This window comes from Giraffa tippelskirchi, chromosome 2 (genome assembly GCF_054371585.1).
Source record: "Giraffa tippelskirchi isolate mGirTip1 chromosome 2, T2T-mGirTip1v1.2.pri, whole genome shotgun sequence".
Lineage (NCBI taxonomy): Eukaryota > Metazoa > Chordata > Mammalia > Artiodactyla > Giraffidae > Giraffa > Giraffa tippelskirchi.
In genome coordinates, this window is record NC_137276.1 from 83,917,347 (window position 1) to 83,924,359 (window position 7,013).

Genomic DNA, 7,013 nt, shown 5'->3' on the forward strand with positions numbered 1-7,013 from the left:
TAGGGCTGGAATGTCCAAGATAGATATCTTGCTGGGATTCCTGGAACGGAACAGCTAGGCTTTGAGTTGGTATTTCTCTTTCTCTCCAGGGAGTTTCTCCAACAGGATCACCTAACTTCTTTATATGGTGGCTCAGGGCTTCGAGAGCAAATGTCCCAAGAAGACAAACTCCTATATGCAAGCATTTATTAAGACTGCTTCCATACCACTTGCTAGTATCCCATTGGCCAAAGCAAGTTATCCAGCCAAGTCCAGAGTCAGCGTGGGAGGACATTACACAAGGGCTTAGTATTGGAAGGCATGGTTCATTTGAGACCCCCAGTGTAAGTCAACCACACAACCCACTTGCCACACCTGTGTTGGACATTTTCTATCAATGTATCCTTTTAAAATTTAGAGTACTGTAAAGCGTATACTACTTAGAGTCTTCATTCTAAGAAGAAAAAACCAAGACACAGAGAGGTTACTGACCTAATTACCCAAAGCCAAAACTGGTAAGAACTAACAGAATTGGAGTTGAATATAAGCCATCTAACCCTAGAACCTGACCTCACAAATCTGAAGGCACAAGCACAAGAATTGAAAATTACTAACTTCAAAAGTAAATAATATCTCAGAAACATTTAGGTAATATTTGGTTTAGAAGGTCAGGGCTTCCCTGGTGGCTCATTGGTAAGGAATCCACCTGCCAATTCAGGAGATGTGGATTCAATCCCAGGTCTGAGAAGATCTCACATGCCATGGAGCAACTAAGCCCATGCACCATAACTACGGAGCCTCTGTTCTAGAACCAGGGAACCCAACTACTGAGCCCTTGCATGACAACTACTGAAGCCTGTGCACACTAGAGCCCGTGCTCAGCAACAAGAGAAGCCACTGCAGTGAGAAACAGAGCGCTGCAGCTCATGAGTAGCCCCCACTCTCCTCAACTAGAGAAAGCCCACACGGCAATGAAGAAGCAGCATAGACAAAAATAAAGAAAAATTTTTTTAAAAAAGAAGTTTATACATTCAGTAACATTTATGAAAATTCTGTCCTCCTTTTTCTAACAGAGGTCATATACATCTTACCTCCTAAAAGAATGGTGAACCAGGAGAGGCAGGAGCACTGAGTTGTTGAGTTCCATTGACCTGGATTAGAATTTTTCTTCTCCTTACTCACCGAGTCCCTTGATAACTTCATTTCCTCAGCTGTAAGTTGGGAATGATAATCTATAACTTGCAGAGTTGTGGTGAGGATTAAATGAGATACACAGTGAGCACAAAGTATAGAGAATGTTCTTGATGCATAGCAGGTGTTCATACCTATGTGTAAGTATGCATCCTGGACAGAGCTGAGTGTGACAGGACATACAAGGAGCAGATTTTAGGGATTCATGATCTCCTACATGAGCTCACTGGAGAATAATTAGGGCAGTGAGTTTTAACCATAGCATAGGCCATTATATTCACCCACAGCTGGGAAGCATGGACCAGAATAGAGTGAGAGAAATTACAGGTCTGGAACGCCCCATCCCAGAAACAAAGGAAAAACAGGCATCATGGTCCCCGGAAGACTCATGGCTGGTATCCTACAGAACTAGTCTAACTGATCCAACTCCTCTTGACCAGGCTCTATTATCTGCAAATTTAATACAGTTCTAAGAGTCTTTTAGGGCATCCCCCAAATTTAGAGAGTCATATACTAGCTGAATACAGGTCAATCATCTGGTCCTGGTCACCTTCTAATACAGAAAATTATTTTTGATTCTAGTGAAGATGTGGAAAAATGGAGAAAAGAAAAAACAATTCATCATGGGTAACTTTCCAAACCTTAGTTTCCATTGTCTGGTTATGCCCTTAGCTGTCTGTTGGTTTTGAGGCAATTTACAGCTGGAAGAAACAGGACTCCACATTTCTTCCTTTGGGGTTTGAATGATGGCTTTTTCCATGGTATTATGGTCACAGTTCTACACATGAGTTATGGCAGCTTTAAATTACAGCCACAATATTATGGGAAAAAGGATAAATCCCTCACTGCCTTCTTTCATCTCCAAAGCAGTTGGGAAGTGGGGAGGAGGCCACTTACCCGAAAGGAATAAAATGATGTTGGGGGAGGTGTCTGGGTCAGAAGAAGCAGCTGGCAGCAGGCTTTGCTGAAAGTGCTCTCAAACGCTAACTCGTTATTACACGAATCTCTCTTCCCCAAATGCAAGAGGAAGGACAGAGCGAAAGAGGGTAAGTGAGGAAGATGAGAACAGGGCAAACCCTCTTAAACTCTGCTCATTCCACTTAGCTCACTGATGGTAACTGCACAAATACTACTCTACAAGGACTCAAGGATACTCTCTTCCCAAAGCAAGTTTTTGGTTTTTTAAAAGTAATTTCCAATACTCCCTTAAGTGTGTTTCTTGCTATCTCATACACCTGAGTGATCCCAGAGGGTGGTGCCTCAGTTCTGTGGTATGATTTCCATCTTATTAGCTAGTAAACTCATATACATTAATGTAACCTCCTTAAGCTCAGTTTTGTCATCTACATCGCAGTGTTATTTGGGGTAACTAAAAGCTGTTGTTTGCACCTTCCTTTCTCTCACCTTCTTTCAGACTCTGCTAATTCTGCATCCCGCGTGTCTCTGAGATGGTTTCCTTCTTCTCCATCATCTTGCTAATGCATCATCTCTCTCCTGAATCACAGCAGGGCCCCCCAACAGGTTTTCCTACCCTGGACAGTGGAGGGATCTCCAGAATGCACACTGACCCGCCGCTACCTAAAGCCCTTAGCTCCTTCCCATTGCCTATAGCGTAAGTTCCAAACTCCAGCGCAGAGCACCCAAGTCTCTGAGACCTGGCTCTGTGGACCCACCCTACTCCACCTCCTCCCCCACGTCATTCCCTGCACACAGGTTCCCACTTAGTGAGCTGGTCGGCAAGTAGCATGGCCTTTGAGAGAGGAACAAAAGCCATTTGTCAGGTGGCAGGATTGAGAATCCAAAAGCTACTTGCCACTGTACAGTCAGATGAGCCGTGGCCAAAGCTGAAGGTTTTGGTTGCAGTTAGTTGTACAGATTTGTGTTTGGGTCACACAGCTTTGTCCTTTGAAGACCTTTCGTGGCCAGGGTTTCTTTTCTATCACGTACATTCCCTTTTATTCTTTCCCCAGCTGAAGAATTGGTCTGCTAATTATAATTTGAAAGAAATAGCAAGCAATATTCCCTTGCTTTGATTTAAAAATTTCAAGGAATTCTAGTCCTGGGGCAAGTCGGAGGTGCTTTGGAGGTGAGGGGAGCCTGGTGAGTGACAGCTCTGTTGTACCAGTGCAGCATGCCAATGACACTGCTGGGGTCAAACAGCCTCACTCCACGTGCACTCCTTCACTGGCGTTACTACAGTTTCCATCTCAGTATTTTCAGGCAGAAAGAAAATTATTTGAATGGAGGCTTCATATTCTACGTAGAAAAGAATCAGAACCTGAAGGACAACTTTGAAAACCACACAAGAACAATAGACTTCTACTCAGCAATAAAAAGGAACAAATTACTGATAATATGCAAAACCATGGCTGATTCTCAAAAGCATTAGGCTGGAATGGGAGAAGCCAGACACAAAAGGTTACATACTACTTGACTCCATTTATATGATGTTCTGGAAGAACCAAAAATTCAGGGACAGAAATCAGATCAGTGGTTGTGGGGAATGGAGATGGGGGCAAGGGGCAGGAGGGAATTTGGGGAATGATAGAGCCGTTCTGTGTCTGAATTATGGTATTATTATAAGACCAAGTCAAAGCTCATCTAACTGTATGCCTAAAAAGGGTGAATTTTACTGTATGCAAATCATACCTCAATGAACCTCACACATACACACACTCAGGAGGATGCCGCTAAGCTGGCTGGAATCAGGGCTATGGGAAAGTCTAGGAAATGGCCACTGGGATGTCACCTGTGTTATACATAAAGATTCTGTGGCAAATTTGTTTGTAAAAAGATTCATGCTGCTAAAAACATTTGGAAAGACTGGATAATGTCAGTTGGGGGCAGCTGAGGCTTCTTAAGAGAGCAATGCTCTGTTGGTTTTTTCTCCTGTATCTTACTACAAGGCAGAAACTAGAAGGGGGAAAAGAAGGCTATATATATTTACCTTCTCCAAGAAAACCCCCGAAGTGTTTTCTCTCCCTGGATCTGAGTCTAAGAGCTCTGTTCTCCTCCACACTTAGGAGCAGAGGGCTGGAAGCCATCTATTTTTGCCAGCCTGTACCGGCCAGTTGACAAGGGCCCCTTGGTGTGAGCAGGTGCAAGGCAGCAAGGCCTTTGTTCAGCTCAAACCCACACCTGATGGGCTTTCCTGGCCCACACAGCAATGGGAGCTTAGCAATAAAAGGACTTTGAAAAGTTTGGCATCCCTGTGAAGCTGGCTGAATAAACCATCCTTGAAGCTGTGGTTTGCTCCAAGTACCAGATGGCTCTCCTGCATTCACCTATGTCACAGCTCAGTGGGCAGGCCCTTCCGTGGGCTGGCAGCCCCCTTTACTGCAGTCCCCACATCTTCTTCTTGCCTTCCCTCGAACCTCCCAGTTTTGGGCCCCAGTCCTGAAGGTGTTTATGTTTATGAAAACCATTAGGATTTGCTAAGTCACAATGGGACTAAATGAAATCAACCCTGAATATCCATTCAAAGGGCTGATGCTGAAGCTGAAGTCCTAATACTTTGACCCCTGATATGAACAACCATTGAAAAGACCCTGATTCTGGGAAAGATTGAGGGCAGGAGGAGAAGGGGATGACAGAGAATGAGATGATTGGATGGCATCACTGACTCATGGACGTGAGTTTGAGCAAGCTCCAGGAGATAGTGAAGGACAGGGAAGCCTGGCATGCTGCAGTCCATGGGGTCAAAAAGAATCAGACATGATCGAGTGACCGAACAACAAATTGGGACTAAGGGTAACCATCGGATGATGAAATTCCTTCCTCCCTGCCTCTCTACCTCACATCACATGTGCAGGTGTTTGGGTGTCCAGTCATCCTCCTGTGTCATCCGCCCTGCCTGGGACTCATCCCCCATGGCTCAGGATGTGCCCTAATCTGCCTCCATCTCCACCCTCCAGACCTTCCTAACACCATGGGGAAGTCACCAGTTGACACAGCTCCCATCAGTGGCCCCTCTTTCCCAACTCCTCCTCCCAGCGGCCAGGGCCGACTCCCTCCTCGTCCCCTCCAAATGTGGGGCTGCTAACAACTTCCCTCTGTCGCTGGTTCCCACACACTTCACCCCTTTATTATTTCCTAGCCCTGCCTACACCTATGTGAATAATCCTTTCATCACATTCTCTTCGGCTAAACAATTTCATGGTCTAATTTGATTTCTCTTAGGACCATGGCCATTCCAGCTCCCTTGCCCCAAATTCTGTGATGACTTCTCAGTGCCTTTAGGATAAAATCCAAGCTCCTTTGTGCCCTCCTTCCCTGACCCCATCTCCTATCACTCTCTTCTAGTCTGCTAGGACTGTGCTGTGCAAACTCTTTGTCATTTGGGGCCCTATGCATCTGCTGTTCTGGAATGTTCTTTCTCCCTATGTTGGTGCAGTTGCCTCATTCTCATTCTCATCATTATGGTGTTTGTCATACATCCGCTCTTCAGAAAGCCCTTTCCAGGCCACTCTAGGACATAGCCCTTCTCCCTAGATGTCAGTCAAATGGTCCTCCTTTTTTTCCTGAAGAAAATAATTTATTCAGTTTAAACCAGGGAATTGACATGCAAGTAGCAATATGACTACATGATTAAAAAAAAAAAGGCAAAAGGAAGGAGGTGCCCTGCTGAATTAGGCTATTAAGTGGCAGTGAGCAGAATCAGCTGGTGACTCCATCCTATTACCCTGTTTTACTTTTTTCAGCTTTTTCACTATCTAAAATTATATAAATTATACCTGCAAATATGTTTGGTTTTGGTCTTTTCTCCGTGTTACTGTCAGCTCTGTCTTGTTGTTGCTGTTCAGTCACTAAGTCATGTCTGACTCTTTTTACCAATATCCCTGTCAGAATTCCAGCGAGAAATCAATGATGGCACACTCGAACCGAGTCACATGAAAACAGTTTCTTAAAGGAACCATTTAGAAAGATGAGGGCGATGAGGGAGAGTGAGATCCCCTAGGGCTCATGACGGCAGGACAGAGTGCTCGCCAGAGCTCTGAGAAGGTAATAGAATGGAGAGGGCTGAGCCCCATGGCAACCTGGGAGGGTCGGGTCCACTGGCACTCCCCTGCTTCCAGTCTCCTGCCAGTGGGAAGTTGGAGGGCAAGGGTGTTGATGCCACGCACAAGGTCTGTTTCAGGGTCACAGAGCAGGGTGGGGAAGATCAGAGAGGGCCTCTGAAGAAGCAAAGAGGTGTAATACAGTAACTGTAACACAGTCAGGGGCCTTGCTGTGTTCAAGACAGTGCTTGGCACCAGGGCCCACCACATTTCACATTCACCAGGGCCCAGCGAGCACCATTTACCTAGAGTTGAGCAACATGGCAGCTCTGCCTGGCAGCAGGATCTCCAAGAAGGAGACATGGAATGAGTCTATGATTCCCCCATGGGTTTGGCTCCAGGTTCTGGGGACTGCTTAGGGAACATTTACTCCCTCCATCACAGGGAAAGAGTCACTGCATCATGGGCTTCCTGAACACTATGATCAACATCTTGGCCATGGCTCTGTAAGATGGAGAGAGAGAATTCCTGTGACTGGTAGTCTCCTACGTTCTGTGCCAAGGACATTTCTGAAGTTGAAGAACAATCTCTATTTATGTGCAGCATGGAGAAACAGGAGCTTGTTTTGCATTGTGTTGGGAGGCAGAGAGGAGTCAGGTAGCAAGCTGGCAACATTCTTGATTTTTCATGGAGTGTAGAGCTCTCTGGGCATGGTAGGGGGAGGAACAGAATCATCCATCTACCAGATTGGCGGCTGAATGGGGACGAAGCCGAGTCATTACACACTGCTGCCATCAACCTTTAGCAAGGTGGAGAGCTGCTATTGTGACACGTAGGGAGCAGGTA